This window comes from Ailuropoda melanoleuca, chromosome 11, assembly GCF_002007445.2.
Source record: "Ailuropoda melanoleuca isolate Jingjing chromosome 11, ASM200744v2, whole genome shotgun sequence".
NCBI classification, from domain to species: domain Eukaryota; kingdom Metazoa; phylum Chordata; class Mammalia; order Carnivora; family Ursidae; genus Ailuropoda; species Ailuropoda melanoleuca.
Window position 1 is genome coordinate 86107295 of NC_048228.1, and position 19716 is coordinate 86127010.

Below are 19716 nucleotides of genomic sequence, written 5' to 3' on the forward strand. Positions count from 1 at the left end.
AGTCCCACTGGGGACGCAATCCCAGGACCCTGGGATCATGATCTGAGCTGAAGGCAGATGCTTAACAGAATGAGCCCCCCAGTCATCCCTATATCATTTTATATTACATGTTCTACTTCCCCAGGAGATCATGGTGTTATGACCTTGGGTGTTTTCTAACAGGACAAGGAAGTCTTGCTCCCCCTTCCTATCAAAGAGAACAGTTTTTGCAGGGGAGTTAATAGAACCAAAAAAAAAAAAAAAAAAGGCAATTTTCATTTGTACTGTGAAATGTGAAGATAAAACAGTCAATTGTTTTAGTTTAAAATTTTTTTCAGAGTTTAAGAAAATGAAGACTAGCAGAGAGATTCTTCCCACTTGACCACTGCAAAAATGAAGTCTCAGAGAAGTGTGGGGTTGTGCTCCAGGTCAGAATTTCAAATTATCAAGATCAGAACTAGCATTTCTCTTTCCCCCTTTTAGTGCAGAGCCCTGGGTGTTGAAGGTCTATGAGTTCTATAGCGGAAAACACAGAGAATTTGGGGCGGGAGGGGGGCTGATACTGGTACCCAAATCATTAATTTTTGAACATTCCTTTTGTATCTTAATTTGTTTAGATAATTCCTTTAATTTTCCATTTTGTTGAGTATATGTAGCTACATCATTAATCCAATTTGATTTTTTAAAAGGTTAGAGGCTTAATAGGGAATGAGAAAAGAAATGATAAACTCTATTTTTCCACATACATTTGTAAGCTTTTCAATAGCGAGTCGAATATGAATATTTCATAATTGCATATTTTCTTTTTGGGGACCAATAGCCATTTAATATAAAAACCATTAATAGAATTACCAGATGGGTGCTTTATTTGCTTTTAAATCGGTTACAAATAGTAGCAATTAGTCATTGATGAAGACCTCTAAGTTGAGAGGTTTTTCATAATTCAGCACTATGATAATTTTTGGTATCATCTGCAAAACAATAAATATAAAAACGTTCATAAAAAGCAACATATGTCTTGACAATTTTCTAATTATCTGTGTGTAAAACACTCAATTTCTTCTGCACAGACGGAACTTTTCACGACACATTTGTACTCCAAAGCCTACAAAAGATTACTAGAAATTAGTGAGCCCATATTTCTACAATTTGTTTTTATCTGCTTCTACCCAGTTAGAGTCCGGAGTTATGTTTGTTTTTCCCACAAAAAGAGGTAACTGCTTATATGAAAAACAGGGGGAGGATGGGTGTTGAACCGAAAGCTTGAATTTAGTCAGAAATAGCATTAAAAACTAGACTCCACACTTTTCAGTGAAAATAAGAGGGGAAGGATGCCAGATGGAAATTGGCCAACTGGTGTTCTTTTAGGAATTGTGCCTAAGTTATCCTGAAGGGGAAAAAATAAGAAGAAAGAGGGGGAGACTCCAACAGGATGCCCTGAAAAAGTTTTCTGCTTTCCTTGTCAATAAAGAAGCAGAAAACAATTATTCAAACATCTTAACCAGTCTGGGGAAAAAAAAAATACCCTACGGAATATTTTATTTTTTTTATTAAAGATTTTATTTATTTATTTGACACAGAGAGAGAGACAGCAAGAGAGGGAACAAAAGCAGGGGAAGTGGGAGAGGAAGAAGCAGGCTCCCGGCGTAGGAGCCTGATGTGGGGCTCGATCCCAGAACGCTGGGATCAGGCCCTGAGCTGAAGGCAGATGCTTAACGACTGAGCCACCCAGGCTCCCCCCTACTGAATATTTTAGACCAGGAAATAAAATTTAAAGTGACTTTTTGTGATATTTGGAATCTATCAATTATACTCTCTCTCTCTCCAATCAATGATTGATAATTGCATTTAACCCCTTCTCAATATGTTTGCTTCTGTTGTCAGTATTGGAATCTCTTCTATCCATCCCACAGCCTTTGTACATGTTTGCAGCTCACTCATCTTCTGCAGACACCAACACAGAGACGTGCCTCGGTGCCTGCCCCCTCTCCCTCCCACACCAGCTGAGAAAAGCAACCGCCCATGTCACTATAGGCTCCCCTGAGAGCCCACTGCCACCGCACATGTTTTCGTCCTTTTGGGAAAAAAGGAACCTGGTTGAGACCTCTCTTGCTTGCAAGTCTCCAAAATTTTAGGCTCTAATCAGGCATCTCACTTTGGAATTTACAAAATATTCAAGATCAGAAATCTTCTCTCCATTGGCATTTTGAAAACATGCCAGGAATCACTAAATTTCCTTTTTTTTTTTTTACAAATCGATGAAGACTGTGATAATATGTGCTGGGTTAGGTCTAAGAATGCAATACTGAGTCAGAACGCTTTGCTTCATCGGATTTTTAAAGAAGCAACCAGAATCCAGATATATAGTATTTGAGCTTTCGGATTACATCTTGAAAGCCTAATTTCCCATTCAAAGGCTTTGACAGGGAAAATCTTATGGCCTGTCTGAGTGACAGAAAAAAGGGTCCAAGTGGTTTTGCTGCCAGTGGAAGAGCTGAGGTCTCTGAGGCACACTGGTTCCCAACCAGGGCATGTGTGCAGAACGCTTTGGAAGATTGGATTTTATTCTCCTTGCAATGAAAATCCACTGGAGAATTTTAAATAGTGGAAAGATATATTTGCATTGACACTTCAGAAGGATCACTCCATAGGAGACTGTTCTGTGGCCGGTCCAGTACAATCAGAGACACAGCAGATGTGGGTGGTTTGAGCTCCAGTTTAGAAGATGAGGTGGTGGTGAAAGTGCTGAGGTTTGGTATAGATTTTTGAAGTAAAGGTACTAGAAACTACTGGTGGATTGGGGTGGCATGATAGGGGGAAAAGAGCAAAAGATGATCTCTCTTTTTTTTTTTTTACCCTGAACAAATTGAGTGGGTATCAGTATTTTTTACTCAGAAAGGTTTATGAAGAGAGCAAATCAAGGTATTTGAGGTAAAAAGCAATGGTTCTGCCTTTGATCTGTTGTGTTTGTGATAACATTAATACTAGCATTGGTTGAACACTTATTCCGAGCCAAGTACATTTCCAAACACACACACACACACACACACACACACACACACATATAAACTTATATTGTTTACATATTTAATCCTTCCAAGGTCTCTAGGAAGTAGTTCTTATTCTTCTCATTTTAGACGTAAGAAAACAAAAGTATGGAGAGCCTTGCTCTAGTTCGCCAAGCAGAATGTGGTGCCAGAAGCTACTGTATAACTACTGTGTACTCCTGCCTGTACCAATGGAAAAGCCAGGTAGGTGGCTGTGCTGAGTATGGAACCCAGGGGGAAGTTGGAGATGGTGACATACGTAAACAAAATCCTGGAGTGCTGCATGATTTAGACATCTAGTCAAAGCAGCGTGGGACACTAGGAAGACATAGTCAGCAAAGGAAGAGGACAACCAAGTGAATACGGTGATACGAAGTAATCGAGGGAGAGGGAGCGAACAATGGTCCAAATGCCAAGACTTAGACAGGATGACAGAATTGACCATGACCACTGGATTCCACATTAGGAATTCTGATGACCCTGACAGAGCCACGTCAATGGAATGGAGAGGACTGAAGACCCATATGGTGGATTTAAAAAACTTTCCTATGTGCGTAAGTGGGGATTGACCACATGGGCAACACTCTGACAAGTTTGGGTGAAGGAGATCGGAAACACAAGGCTGCAGCCGGAGGTGGAAGCTAAGTCAGAGATGTGAGTATGTGTGTGTGGTTATTTGGGTTCTTTGTGTTTAAGATAGGTTATAACCACATGTTTAAATGAAAATTAGTAGAGAAGAAGAAAGTCATCTACTAGAACATCTCTTAGGGTAAATGCAAATTAAGTGTCCGTGAATGGGAATTGCTTGCAATGAGTTTTAAGTTTTATTCACATAGATTTTACCACAAATCAGAACACCATTGAAAACAGTAATCATTTTCCCATCTCAGGGCAAAAAAAGGAAGAAGAGCATTCCCTTGGACTTCCTCTCCTATTCTGAGACATTGTTCTATTATCTTAGTTCAACAAGTCCTATATCTACAAAACCCCAACAATCAAACTGTCTAACTCTCTCTAAAGCTTGTCATCTACGAGTATCTCATCAATTCACTTGATTAATTTGGCAACTGGCTTGTTTTGTTTTTTCCCCTCCTTCTATCACTTGTCACTATGCTAGATAATTTGGTTGAGTCACTCATCTATTTAGCCTCAAAATTCTTTCCCCCCTATATTCTAGTAACAATCACTTCTGCTCAGCTTTGACAGTCCACACCCATAGATACAAAATGGACTGCATCTCAACAAAAGGTGTTCTACTGTGTATGCATAATTGTGAAATTCTCTCCTCCAATCCCGGATCCCACTTGCTCAGGCCCGCAAAAGCTCTTCTTAGGCTTCAAAAGCTGATGCCCTCCACTGCTTTGCCTCCCCGTTTGCTAGCAGTCTCCAATTCTTCCTGGCTTGACTGCCCCTGACACCATACTTTCATGGGTGCAACTGATTCTTCTCTTCTTTGACCTCCTCTCACAGCTGCCTTGCCAATCCCATTACCAAATCATACCACCATCTGTTTGCTCTCCTCCTCCTCCTGGACTGCCAAGAGTTACTGAGGAAATTGAATAACCACGCTGATTGACTCTGCTACAAATTTATAATTTCCAATGTCAGCTGAACTCTCGGCACTTAGCAGCCCTGTTACTCACTCTTACTTGGCTCTTCTCCCCATTCCACAGAGCAGCTGTTCCCACCACACCCTCCTCAGATGTTCCCCTCAACCTCAACACGCTATTGCGCCTCCTACTGCTGAGAAGATTGTGGTTTCCCTCCTCTACTCCAAATTTGCCTGCATCTTCACCCATTGGAACTTCATTTTGCAGCTCTGAAGAATCCTCATTATTTTATCCATTTGACCTTTTGATTTCACTCCTTCCTGCCTCTGACAGGACCTTATTTCATCAGTGGGCTTTCTCTTTTCTGTTCAACCTGTAAACCTCTTTCTTTCAACCTATAAATCTACCTAAGTTTCCCTATTTTGTAAAAAAGATCTTTCCTCATTTCTTTCACTACCGAACTGCTGTTTCCTTTTCTCTCCTGAAAAATTCTTGGCAAAATACCTTGCATTCAATTGTTCTGCTTACTTACAACTGCCTCCATGAAACCTGATGTACTCTTACCTGGCCACCATGCTGATGAATCTATTAGAAATGCTACATAAAGGAGTCTTTTCTCACTCTTCAATTTTATTGTTCTGAATGCTGGGAGTTTTAGCTTTAATATCAATTCACTCACTGACTAACTGCTTAAAATTGGGCAAAATATTTAACTTCTCTAAGATTTAGCTCCTTCACATTTAAATTGGGGAGGCATGGGTCACTTTTAAAGACAGTCAGGTTTCCTTTGAACAAATTGCCTTTCACCTACTGAATTCCATCTGGTAAGACTGTTATTCAAAGTGTGTTGCCTTCCCTTAACCAAAAGGTTGATATGTCACCCCAAAAGGACATTTGGTCATTCCCTCTTTGGAGTCTGAAAAGTAAGCACAGTGATGAAATACATTAACATAATTGGCTTTAAGTCATTCCAGGAGTAGTATCTGAAAGAGAGAGTTTATCAATTCCTGCAAACCCCTGAATTTACTTCCACCCTCTGGAGTTGGAATAAACTTTTCTTTTCCTGAACATATTCCTTTATCCTCCACTAATTCCTTGAGAGCTCCAGCTCATTGTCCCCAAAACTATCTTTGTTTTAAATATTAAGTTATAAATTTGGTTTTTACTGCCTGAAAACAAATTGTGTTATCATTACTAAATGAGCTAATCTGTGTAATATTTTTAGTGTAAAATCTACTGCCTAATAACAGGTAAGTCCATTTTTACTATTATTATAACTTTTGTTACTGTTATTATTAGTATGTCTACTCCACTCTTACTGAAAATCTGTCCATCTTTGCTCTTTGTCACACAATTTCTCCAGATTCCACATTTACTTGGGTTCTCCTTTATGTTATCCTTACCATGGCTCATCAAGATTGTCCCTCTGCCTCCTTCTGTTTTCACTCTGTCTGTATTCTCCAGGGAGCACATACACTTGTATGGAGTCACCTGCCACTAAATGTACATGAATTCTTTAATTCTTGCCCTTCCCAATCTTACTCTCCTACATTTCAAATTTCACTTTTTCCCCCAAATTCCACCTTTTAATGAAAATGTTCAAAATTAAAATCTGAACCAATCTTCTTTCTCATTCTTGTTTTCTCTCTCCTTTTTTCTCCAACCTCCAATCAAGTACCAAATATTTTACATCCTTCTGTCCATACACATCCTGATCTGTCTCCATAGCATGCGTCAGAATCACATGATGAGGCTTTATCAGACTGCACTAGTCCCCTGACTGGTCTCCTTTTCTCTAGCACTTTTACTATAAACTGTCCTCCCTTCCACTGATTGAGCCATCATTCTAAAACACTTATTGTATTATACCCTTGCTCGAAAACTTTCAGTGACTTTTGAATACTTACGGTATAAACCCAAATAGCTAGACATAAAATTCAAGGCTCTTCTTGAGCTGAATCAATTTGCTCTTTCCAGTTCATATTGAGTCACCCATCCCATGTTTCCTACACTCTAACCACACTGGGTTATGTGACTTTTACCCAATACACAAAGAATGTTGAAGTTTTCATTACTTTGCTCATGATATCTTCTCCAGCTGAAATGTCTTTCTTCTCTGTTTGGTGCAAGTGAACTATTAACTATTACAGGGTTCAACAAAAAAGTTTCTTGTCTCATGAAACGTTTCCCAAATGTCTTCACCTTCCCTCTTTAACTTTGTCGTCCTATAGCACTTATAACACATCTGACTCTCTTGGTTTGTTGAAAACATTGAGAGTATCTTTCCCATATTTACATTCCTACCCTCAAGCACAGTTTCTGGGCTAAAGAATGTATTCAATAATTATTATCAAGCAATTGTTTCCCTCTGGTGATCTTCAGAATAGAAAAATACATTCTGAAATATATATAAATGCATATTTAAATATATATATTTGAATATATGGAAGGTGTACGTGAAGGAAATATATATTTCAAAACATTTCATCTAGATAGATATCTAGATAGATAGATAATATGTGCGCTTCCAAAATATCTAACAATTTTATACTTTTATGCTCCATTGGTTAGCGCTTTAGCTGGTCAGTACATGAGTGAACAGAGATATTAGTATTCCTGATATATATTACTGATGATATCAATAAATGTTATATTCTGAATTTGCAAACCAAGCATTGAGAAAATCCTAAATTATAACCAACGATAAGATATTCTGGCAATATGTTATATCAGAGATTGTACCCTTTCATACTGATATTAGCTAGAAAATTTGAAATTGTCACACCATAGGTAACAGCACCATGAAAGGCATGATGACATTCCATCTGAAACCTATCAAAAACAGTAAAAATTTCAAACAAAAATACAATCTCTTGTAACGAATTATATGATAAAGTATACTGAATAAGATTTATACAGGATTGTACATAAATTTCATGATAAAGCATAAAAGAGGCATTTTGAAAATTGTGTATTACGAATGTGGATATTTATATATAGAATCGTGGGTGAAACACTTTGCATACATATGGTATGTGCAACCTCTGCATTATAGGAATATTAAGAATGGCTTCAGCAACACAGACTAACTTTACAAGACACTTCTCTTGAAAGATTTAACAATATAAGTACCACACATTAATCATTATTCACAGACTGGGGGTTCTAAATTCTTGAAACACTAGATAACCCCCGGCAGGCTATGGGCCCTTTCAGCTCTAACAGTAAGAATCTGACTTTCCTTGATTGCAAGTCAAAGATCAGACAGAAGACATCTAGGAAGAAAGCATGTAGTCTAATAGAATATCTTTTAATTGGAATTAAAGTTGAAAAAAGAGAGAGAGAGGGAGAAAGAGTAACTCCACAGCATGTGCCCTTCAATACTGATGATCCTTAAAATTTCACTGTCATGGAACTGCCAGAACTGTCTTACTACAAATGAAATTCTATGGATTTTTTTTCAAAAGAATACAGCAAATCCCATAAACTACAGGACTGTGAAAATCATATCTGCACTATTCGTGGCATAAATTCCTTTTCTTTAAAACCATGAAGCACAAAAAGCAAACATAAATCATTGAAAATACTTTAGTAATATGCTGCAAAATTAAAAAAAAAAAAAAAGAAAAATACTTCTGGATAAGGTCTGAAATAAAAATCAACCTAGAGCTTGGGCAGTGAGTTCCAGCAACGATAGAGGTAAAAATGGATTCCATGGATTTGATGAGTGATGATTCTTTAGCTTTCAGCCTCCAGACAGCCTCCAAGGCATGACTTCATTTGAGATCACAGCTTAACATCAAGGAAAGTCTCTTTTGACAGTATTAGAGAGAAGGAATTTTATATTCAAAACAGACTTGCCATATTGTCACACATAAACAGTTCAAGTTGAACTGAACTCCGTGTTCCAAGAATGGGTTTTGCGTATATTGATTTTAGAAACCATGCATTAAAATGTCTTTCTTTTGGTATTAATTATACTAATTCCTCCACTAAAGAAATAAGTCCCTTGGGCAGAGCACTGTACTGGTGCCAAGAAATGACCAAAGAGAGCAGTCGTCTTCACGACTTGGTAGTCCACATAAAGTGTGACAATTCATCGGCACAGCATTCCGAGTCTCCAAGAAATACTTTTCAGTTAAAGTGCAAACCAAACCCCTTTAGGATTATTTGTCTCTTTCCTCTCTGGTGCTTCCTTTGCACTGCTCTGAAAGTTATTCCCCTAACAAATCCGGGTCTCCACTCCACTGTCTTTAAAGACCTCTGCTGTCTGGCTCCCATTTCTCCCAGCATCAAGTTGTATCTCCATAATGTGAATCTAATGCCTTATACATTTTGAGCTATCTTCCAGCCTCCTGGGACACCATCCTGCCTTGGCACCCACTTGTTGGCCACCAGAGGACATGCCTTCCTTTCGGCACCATGTAGTTCTCACACCTGGAAAACACATATCTATCTTACTGACAATGGCGTTCCTGCAATAGAGTAGACCCTGAGTAACACAGAAGAATGCGAGCTCTAACGGCATTCATGTGGTTTGTGATATATGTATGTATATAAGTATGCACGTATCACCTCACCTGTGTTACCCAGCATTTGATATTTTGTAGGAATGCAATATCCCCTCCACCTAATCGAGTGTAGGAACTCAATAAATATTTACTGAATGACTAATATTTATACCCATTATTGAATGCCTTAGAATCACATAAAAGTCACATTTGTAGCATCAAGTGAATTCAATCAAGCACCCATCTGCTTATCTCCTATAAGCAAAGCACTTTGCTAAAAACTGGAAGGAGACCATAAATACGAATCAGACTAGGACCTTTCCAATGAAGACATTATAGTGTAGGAAAGAAATCACATGCATATGCACTTACATGCACAAAATATTCCGTCATTAGAGATAGGAAGATTCAGGTAGCATAAAAATCACACAAAGGGGCTTGAAATTAGCACTAACAACTTGGTAACCAGGAAAAGAGGGAAGGTAGGATTCATTCATGTAAAATTAGAAAGACAGAGAATTGCTGGCGGAAGTAGTAGTACAGGCGAAAATAAACTAGTAGGAGAGTGTAAAGCAGGTAAAGTCCCTCGAAAATCACCAGGCTTAGCTGGAACACAGAGTTCAGGGAAAGGGAAGAATGGGAAGTAAAAATGGGAGAAGAGGTTTAGAGTCAGAGGAATATAATTCTCAGTTAAGGAATCTGAAACCTAGGCACTAAGTGTTCCTAAGCATGGCCTAAGAAGCAGTAAGTTGTCTTCTCCTTGCATGACTTTGGGCAGCAATGTAAGTAATACTTCAGCCTTCAATGCAGTATCTCAGCCCACTGTATGTAATTTGTACACAAACATTAATAGCAGTTAACTATAGTTTCCATGCCTAACCATGAGATCTATTTTATTTCATAGTCTTGAACAGTTATCAGCAAGCACAAAGAGAGAGAGAGAAAAAGCTTTTTTTTAAAAATCGCATATTGCTATGATCCAATATTGCTAGATGGCACAGTGAGTAGAATAACTTCTAATAACAGTCATTAGGGAGTATCAATTTCAAATTCAACTAAACAATAAGAAATGGCAACTACTGGAGGACAGTGGTAGACCTTACACCAGCCTACATGAAAAGTAGTCAATCTAAAGATGAGACGATAACATATCTCTTCAGATAAGTTAATAGAAAAAAATTGCAGCAAAATATTGGAGGGAAACTGAAATAAAGCATTCCCAAACCTCACAGTTAAACAAGCTGAATGGCAACCCAAATGACATGGCAATAATTGAGAAGAGCGTGTCACTGTGCAGACGGTGCTTCCGCAGGCTGCCTGCCACCCTGGATTAAGAGAATTCCAGATGTTCAAAGAAAGTAGAAGTGGAGGTGGGATTATGAGCTTACCTAAACACCCCGCTGAAGTCCACTAGAAAACGAATAATCAACCTGGTGCATATTTCCCAGTGTTTGTTTTCATGAATATTTATTTATTTATTTATCTGCGAGAGAGTGAGTGAGAGAGAGAGCATGAGCAGGGGCAAAGGGAGAGGGACAAGCAGACTCCCCACTGAGCAGGGAGCCCAACATGGGGCCTGATCCCAGGATCCTGGGATCATGACCCGAGCCTAAGGCAGACGCTTAACTGACTAAGCCACCCAGGCATCCCTTAATTAGTAATTTCTAAATCCAAAGAGATACTTATAGAAAAAGCTCAGAGTATGCATTGATAATTGATCATTTTTTTTGTTAGATTCTCATGTGTTGTAAGCATGTCTGCATTTTCTAAATAATTTCAAAAACATCTTTTCAAAGCCACGGTAAAAAGAAAGCTTATTCATTAAGGGTGTGAAGTCTCTACCAACAAACAGTCCTAATAGATTCCTGCAAAGGTTTAAGGATATCAGGGTTTAAAGTCAGATACACCTGCAGTTTAGACCCTAGCCTAACTCGTGACTAGTACAAGACTTCCGGAAAACCTATTTGTCTATTTCTAATATCAGATAACACTTAGAGATACCCACTATGTGGCAGGCACCATCCTGTATTGCATTAAAACTGCTTCTGGAATCTTCACTAGTAAAAAGTGATGTGAACTGTGTCACATTTCTGAGCCTTTCTTTAATAGTATTGTTATTTATACTGGCTCACTTTATGCCAGGCAGTTGTAATAAATGGTATATAGTAACTTATTCTATGACATATAACTTATATGGTGTATTAATTCATCCTCATTGCCTAAAGATGCTATAAGACTCTTATTATCCTCATTTGAATACAGGAAAGGTTAAGTAAGTTGCTCCTCAAAGACTAGTACATAATTGGCATTCTTTTAATTTATGAATTCCATATACCTTTAAATTGTATATTTTCATAGGAAATCCAAGAGAGGACAAAATAGAGCAATTCAAATTCTTAGTAAATACAATTCAAACTGAAAGATCACTCAGATCAGATCCTTACCAGGTAACTATCAGAGCAAAAATTAAATTGCAATTTTCTGATCGCCTGAAGATGTGATACTATGAAACTAAAAAGAAAAATTTAGGAACATCTTGGAAACACTTTTGTGATCATCCTAGCACAAATGTTTACTGAATTACTTTGTATCTTTGTCCTTGCTTTAGAAAGTAGAAGTTACAAGTGATTATATATTATCAATTATAACTCCATAATTTATATATGCTTTCTATTCCATTTGCAGACAATTTCTACTAAATGAAAAAGGAGCAATTTGAATTGATGTGTTAGACGAGGGAACAAGTCAGGGGGAAAAAAAACTTAAACAGCTTTCTCTTTATAAGGTTTTGCATAACAGAGACTTTAGACTTCCATAAATACTCAGTTCTGTGTACAATAAAATATCTGTGAGCGACATAATAACCAGCAATGTTCCAAATGGCATCCATACATTAACTGCCAAAAGAGGCTACGGAACAATTTCTGAAAGGGAGAAAAGAGCCCTCTGGACCTACTGTAGTAGGCAAGCTCAAAGGAAACGGATAGCCTAATTATATAGCCATGAAAGAAGCCAACAGATTTCAGTGATTGGGAAAGAAAGCTTGACAAAATCTAGGGACATTAGTCAGATCCTTAAATTATTTTATTTCTTTGCATGTCCTGAATTGTCAGCAGCGTGGAATGAAGAGAAAATCACCTCCAGAAGGTCTGTTGTGCTTTATAGACCAATACTCATAACAACTGTGTCCATTCTTTATGCTGTTGTTAAAAGGCAGAACCAATCTGCTGGCAGATGACTGTCTTTGGCTCGACAGAAACTTCCATTTTATGTAATAAAGACAAATACACACAATCTGAATATGTTCTCACTGGGGAGGGAAGAAAGGATGAGAGACCCCTTTCATGTCATGCACTTGATAAATTATTTCTAAGATGCATATTTTTTTTTTGCTCGGGCCTGTCCAAAGGCAGAGTTCCATTGTGGCTTTCCAAAATGCAATCCTTTGTAAGTAATTTCAATGGCCCTTAATAGAATCCTATGAATCACATTATATATTCAAAAATATGATCGCCCTAATACATATCTTTTATGTTTGCTCTCAAAATTGTGAGAGGTACTTCTGTTTTATCTAAGTGAAGCCTTTAGGCATTTATTTGTGGTCACTTGCTGCTTAAAATGTAGTTCATTTAATGCTATTGCACATTCAGTTATTTGATATGCTTTTAATTCATGGGAATATTTTATACCATAAAAATGCTTTTTAAAAAATCTGTTCTCAGTTCAGGGGGGAAAAAAGCATATGCATGTTCCTTTATTTAAAAATTAAGAATTATTTTCTTAAAGCATTTAAAAAACTTTTTTTTTTTAATAAACTTTACCCCCATCATCGGGCTTGAGCTCATGATGCCAATATCAAAAATTACATGGTCTATTGACTGAGCCAGCCAGGCATCCCTAAATGACAAATTATTTTTAATTCTGGTGTCATGTGACATAACCATCAACAATCCTAAAGCTTTCTTCTTTTTTTCATTGTCTCCACTAGACCCATTGGGAGTACAATGGCTTAGGTCACAACATGAAACATCATGCTAATTAAACTGTTAATTAATTGGTATAAGCAATATCTTGCATGAAATAGATTGCTGCATTGCACTGTTTTAACTTTGTGCCATTTCAACTTGGTAACCACTAATTTAGAATCCTTTAATCATGTTCTTTAATCCAAATGTTAATCTCAGATGACAAAAGCACATGATTACTAGGGAGGCTTGGTACAAGATACGTGTTGCATTTCTTCCTAGTATTGAAAATGGTTTAATTGAAAGATAAAAGATTCTGCGTTTACAGATCCTTGATACTCCTTTGAATAGAACCTCTCTTAAGGTAGGACTAGTTGGAAGTCATCTTCATAAACATTTTCACAAACTTCTCCACCCAAATCATAAAGCATTTATGTGACTAGCCATCATAGAATTTTTATTAAAAAGGCTCATGGGAAAAATTGTTTCCTTCACGTTATCGGTATCTTTCTTTCAGATTTTTTTCTTTTTCAATTACATGCCTTTCACAATCAAGCTTCAACTTGGGGTTCAAAACAGGGCAGATTTTTATATAATAAACACGCAGGGATTTTAAAAAGTCAACCAGCATAAAGTTAGAATACACTCTATCCACTTGAAATGTATTATCAGGAGGCAGCCAGTTTCTGATCTCTCTAGAAGGCATATACCAAACGTCTGCTTCTTTCATGAGCCTGACACATAGGGGAGAAAAAAAAGATCCTTACAGACCCACCGTTTTAACAGCTAGACACAGAGAGAAGAAAGATGAGAGACCTGTGTTCCCCTCACCTGCTTGCTATTGAGACAGAACAGAATTTCCACTGGCAGTACAATTGGGCAGTAGCAATTAGAAAAAGGATGAGCTCAAAACTCCAATCTCTTAAAACAGGACATGTTCATTTCCCCCCTAACATCTAAGGAAAAGGTCTAGGAAGGTATTCATTTTTAATTACATTAATCTTAACTCCTCCTTAGAAATTCACAAAAAGAAGCATAAGGTAAGTTATTATGGCAGTATTAATATCCATAAAAATATAGAGTAGCCAGCTCTTTCATGAAAAAAGTAAAAATTACTGAAATGTATAGCTTAATAAAAATCTGTAATTGACTTTGTTTCTTTTCAGATGCTTGGTTGCTAAACTGTGAAATGAAACTATAACTTCCTCATGTTTTCACAAGCAATGCTGTGTGTTCCCAAGAACACAAAGCTGCTCCTGAGGTGAGATTTTCCTGTCAGAATTAGTAATCGATCTATTTTATTCAACACATAGTTTCAAATAGGCAAAACACCATTTTTAATGATTGTTTGTTTGTTTTATCCTCTCCAGTACACTTGGCCAATTATAATGTTTAAAATGAAAGCCACTGAATTTCTAGACGTTAAATATTATCCAGTCCAATTCAGCCAGTGCTTATTTTGTTTATATTTCACACATTCAAATCTCATCTTTAGTATTTATCACAAAGCACATTTTCTGCTTAATAAAGGAATTCGGAAATAAAGACCGAGGCGCCTGGGTGGCTCAGTCGGTTAAGCGTCTGCCTCAACTCAGGTCATTATCTCAGGGTCCTGGGATCCAGCCTGCACATTGGGCTCCCAGCTCAGCAGGAAGCCTGCTTCTCCCTCTCCCTCTGCTTGCAGCTCCCCCTGCAAAAACACTTCCAAATAGAAGACCTTTGATAGAATTTCTCTCCTTCTCTCTCTCTCTGTCAAATAAATAAATAAATAAAATCTTTATTTTAAAAAAAGGAAAAGAAAGTCCTCATCATATAAAATAGATACTTATTAAATATTCGCAAAGAATAACAGCTACTTATTTATGGATCGGTCATTATAATCAGCATCATCTAGTTCTTACGATAATCTGACAAATAATGTATCATTCTTCAGTTTCACAATTTTTAAGCTATTAATAATTGGGGAAAATTATACTCCCTTACGATTATAGATAAAGTGATCCTTCAAAAATTGTTCTTTGACCTTTTAGAAACTTTCATCATTGGATTGTGACAGGTTTGATTTCAGTTTTCACAGCTTCCTTCACTTGTCTATGCTTGAAAAAAGTACAGCTCACAGCGCTCTAAGATTTGAATTGTAGCAGACCAGGAACTGACGAATCCCCCTGGAGAAACTGTACCCGCTGAGTTTCACGCCTTAGTATATGAAGTATATCGAGGGCTTGGAGTTACCTTCTCTGCGAGGTGCCTTTTATTTCGCTAGTGACAGTGATATTGAGTTTATTTTGGCCCATGAACATCTAGATCTCACAACTACACTCTCTTCATATGTTAATTATTAAACAACAATGAGGAAATTAACAATTGCCGGCATTTATTGAGTTCTTGTCACGTCATACTCACATTACCTGGCTAAATCTCATTTAATAATCACAATCGATGTATGACATAAATGCTGTTATTAACTTTATATTACATCTGAAGAAATGGAAGCAGAGCCAAGTTATCTGTTCAAAGGCCAGTCAGTTTGTCAAGTGTATGAACCATGTTTCAAACCCAGGCAACCTGGATTGCAGACACTGCACTCTTAGCTACTATCATAGTCCTTCGTTTAGCACATGGCATTGTGATAATTAGCCTGTGTGTCTGGAATTCCCATTAGACCCTGAGCTCTCCTTGTTCAAAGAATGCAGTTGCTACTCGCCTCAGTCCACAGCAGTCTTCATTCTCAAATAATGTTTGATGCAGATACTATGTGGTAACATATTTTAAACCTGCAAGACAAGTAAGTTAGAAAAGAATGTCTTCTTCCCTGTATCCAATATTTAAAGCAGACTTTCTATCACAGATTCCATCTTTATCCAATACTTCTGTGCGTTAAGAACTTCGGAATGCCTTTCACATCTAAGTCATGCGTGTTGAATTTGCCTCACTCGCGTTAACAGATGTGCGATCTAAAGAACCAAAAGAATCCACCTCTGTACCCTGAAATAATCCCAGAACCTAATTTGCACTCCCATCTTTTACAGTGTTTGGCAGGAAAGTTTCCTGATCCACCTGCTGCGTGGAGCCTCTGAAACCGCAGTGGCAGGACTCAGAGCCCAGCTCTACCTCCTGCCGGCTCTGTGTCTCTGCAAATTTACCCAAACTCTCTGTGCCTAATTTTCCTCATCTGTAAATGATGATATGACAATAATAGTATCTGCTTCATGAGGCTGATATAAATATTAAATAGAGCAATGAATACATCGTCGGCATAGAGTTGACTCTTGGAAACGTAAATCGGATGAAACAGGCGAAGGGGATTAAGAGGACACTTATCTGGGTGAGCTCCAAGTAAAACATGGAATTGTCGAAGCGCTGTATTGTACACCCGAAACTAACACAACACTGTTTTTTAACTACACTGGAATTAAAATAAAGTTAAAAACATTAAAAATTAAAAAATAATAAAAAACAGTTATCAAATAAATATTAAAATCAGTTCAACTAATTTATATTTATCAAAACCAGGAAATGGAATAATAGCATAAAAAATTATAACCAGAACTAAAATGAATAGCAAGTCTTTTATTCCTCAATAATATTTCTGAAGGCTTTTTTTTTTTTTATATTTTAGTGACAGTTTTACTTATAGTGGGTCATGGGAGAGGCTTGGTAGGCGGTCTTCCATCTACATTTGTAATCTTGTGTAATAAGGAATGAACTGACAAAATTAAACTTTATTACCTAAATCAGTTCCATAAATGAGCAGAAGGTTCACCAAAATGAAAAAAATATTCAGTGTGTCCAGTTCTCTAAACAAGGTTCCCTGAAGTTTATCCAAGTCACTTTTGTGATTTTGAAAGTGACACCATTTTGCAAGTTAGTGTGCACCCTCCTCCCAAAATTGACATCCTGCGTATGCTTTCATTTTGCTTCATACTGTTTCTCTGACCTTTCCCAGCTGGAGTAGTGGCTGGAAGCTAAAATAAAAGCACCGTTCTTCTGTGTGAGGCATTTTGTGACTAAACATTAATCCTGAAATTATAACAGTTGCAAGGCTCCTCTGCCTGTCGCTTCTCCTAAGCAGAGGACGAGAGGATGAAAGAGCCCATGGCCGTAAACATCAGGGGCTAGTGGTTCCTTCTCCTCTGAACCCAACCAGGCTGATCCGAGTCCAGAATGCCTTTGAAGTCAAAGAGACCTTCATGTGCTGATCAATCCTTGGGGGGTAAAGAGCAAGAAAAACTGGTTCTGGCACTTTAATATGCTGCCAGGGAATGCATTCAAGTCAGCGCACAACAAAAAGGTTTTCTCTGTTACAAATTGAGTGATTTTGTACTTGGGGGCCTCTTGGTTCAATGAACTTAGAGATACCTATTGATCCCAGAACATGATTACTGATACTTGAGTACATATTTCCATTAAGTCAAACTAAGGATGAACAGTAACAACTGTAAATTAGTATTTTCCCTTGTTCTTCAGGCATGCGTTCAGCTTTAGGTCAATTTAAGTGGAAAACAGCATGGGATTCCCTTAATACTAAGGATCACTATTGAGTATTAATATGATCAGTATTAAGTGTCGCACTGTAATCTTTCCAAGTTGTTGAAACCTTCTAAGTTTAGAATTAAAATGATCTAAAAATTGACAGCACAATCCAAACCCAGCCTTTAACAGATAAGAAATCTGAGCACCTAAAAACTCAAAAAACTTAACTCATCGGGGCTGGTTGTTTAGTGGAAGAGAAGAATTTGGCATCAAAACTCCTGAGTCAGTTCAGGGTACTTCTCTCTTCACACCCTCGAAATTATCTCTGTCAAACCTTTTCTCGTTATCTAAAGTGGCTAAGCTCTTCACTCTCAAGCTGTGAAGAGGTGATGAGTATATTCCAAACCCAGCAACAGAAGCATCCTTTACGTCCTATTATGTTTTAAGAGATTATTAAAATAGGAAATATAGTCACCTTATAAAGCAGTTTTTTTTTAATTGTTTTGGTCACAGAAAAATATTCAATACAATGGAATTATACAGGTTATAGACATAATTTATTGTAATAGCATAAATAAAGACAAAAATCCCTGTAATAGTAAAGATAGGGTACCAATTTCAGTTGATTGTCACATAGAAAGAAGAGGTAAAAATTTTTACTATAAAGTTAATCAGCAAGATAAAGAGAAATGAATACAAATACCAGGGAACAATAGTTTCAAAATTATTATGGCACATGGTGACTACAAAAAATATGTCAATCTGTTTTAAATATTTACTATCTTATCTATGTTAATATATGAACACTTATTATTTTTTTAGGTTGAAGAAAAGTGAAAAAAAAAACCTGTAACTTATAAGTAGATTAAAAAGCTATAGCTAAAAAATCAAATATTCCCAAATCTCTTCTATAAGGACCTCCACGATTCACATCCTCTGTCACTGAGTGAAGTAGCCTGAAGGAGTATAAATAATAGGATTTTCCAACTGTCTTCAAACTAATTTCAGGGGAGCCTACCCTCATTTTCAGACGCTGGTACCATCTTAATTTAAATGGCTCAAGGGCAATAAATATTATAATTCGTTGGAGAGCCTTTGCAGTAATCACTGTGTATCAGAATGGCTTTGTTGGTGAATAATAATCTTTAAAAATGATAACACATATGAAATGGCTTAAGACAGTTTACTCTACCTCTTTACATTCCAGGTAACAAACCAAAGTGCAGATGTCAACTGTTAAATTGTATCTCCTTCCACGTATATATGCACACACACAAAGGCATCCACCCACGTACACTCGTACCCATACAAAAAATAGACTTCATACAGTATCTTTAGGTGAGCAAGTAATTATAATGCAAAGAGGTGCTTCCTGCATGCAATTCATCCTTAACAAAATAAAAAAGCCCTCCTCTGCATGCACGAATGCATAGGATCACAAATTTTAAAGGCCAGTTTCTTATGATATAATGGCCACACATTCCTTGAACATTTACGTGGTTTACCCTAAATTCAATCAGAAATTGTGTAAAATATCTGTGAGATATACTGTTATCTATCCTCTGCTTTTACACCATAATAAATTATATTTCAACAAGTATCAGAACAACCTAACTTTTCTTTCCTGTCCACTAGATTCTCATTTTCCCTGACTGGCAGTAGTATTTCTTCGTAACGCCTTATTAAATAGCATTGAACAGTCTAATTTTCCCGGAATTCGGTCCTGAGGTATACATTTCCATTTTCTTTGTTGATCTAGCACAGGCTTAGGTGATTTCTACATAATGCATCCAATTAGTTCAAGCAAGGCAAATGAAATCACATCTATACTAATCGCCACATCATTAACTATAACCAGTAACGGGATATGCCTCCGCTCTTTGCTTGAGTCCATTCAAGTGCGAACCAAAGGAAAAAGATTTCCTGTTCTTCTTTTCACACTCCTGAGTATGACGATATTTGATTGTTTCTCCACAGTAAATGATAAGATTGCAAAACCTCTCTCACATCCCTCCTTTATTCCACATTGAGAACTTGATTTTTTTTCAGTTTGTTTGCCAAGAATAGTTTGATTCCTTTTTGCAAATTTTATTTTAAGTGCATTTTTGTTTTCTTCAAAATCAGAGCTTCATTTTAATCAGATAGTGGTCCTGCCCCTTGGGAATCGATTTCTTTTTACACAAGACAATTC

At 37.2% G+C, this 19716-nt stretch overlaps 1 protein-coding gene across 6 annotated transcripts in view; it reads right to left on the reverse strand.

Annotated features, from left to right (window-relative positions):
* Window positions 1-19716, reverse strand: part of PCDH7 (protocadherin 7) — a 404583-nt gene that overhangs the window by 323314 nt on the left and 61553 nt on the right. The gene's annotated exons all lie outside the window — the stretch shown is intronic.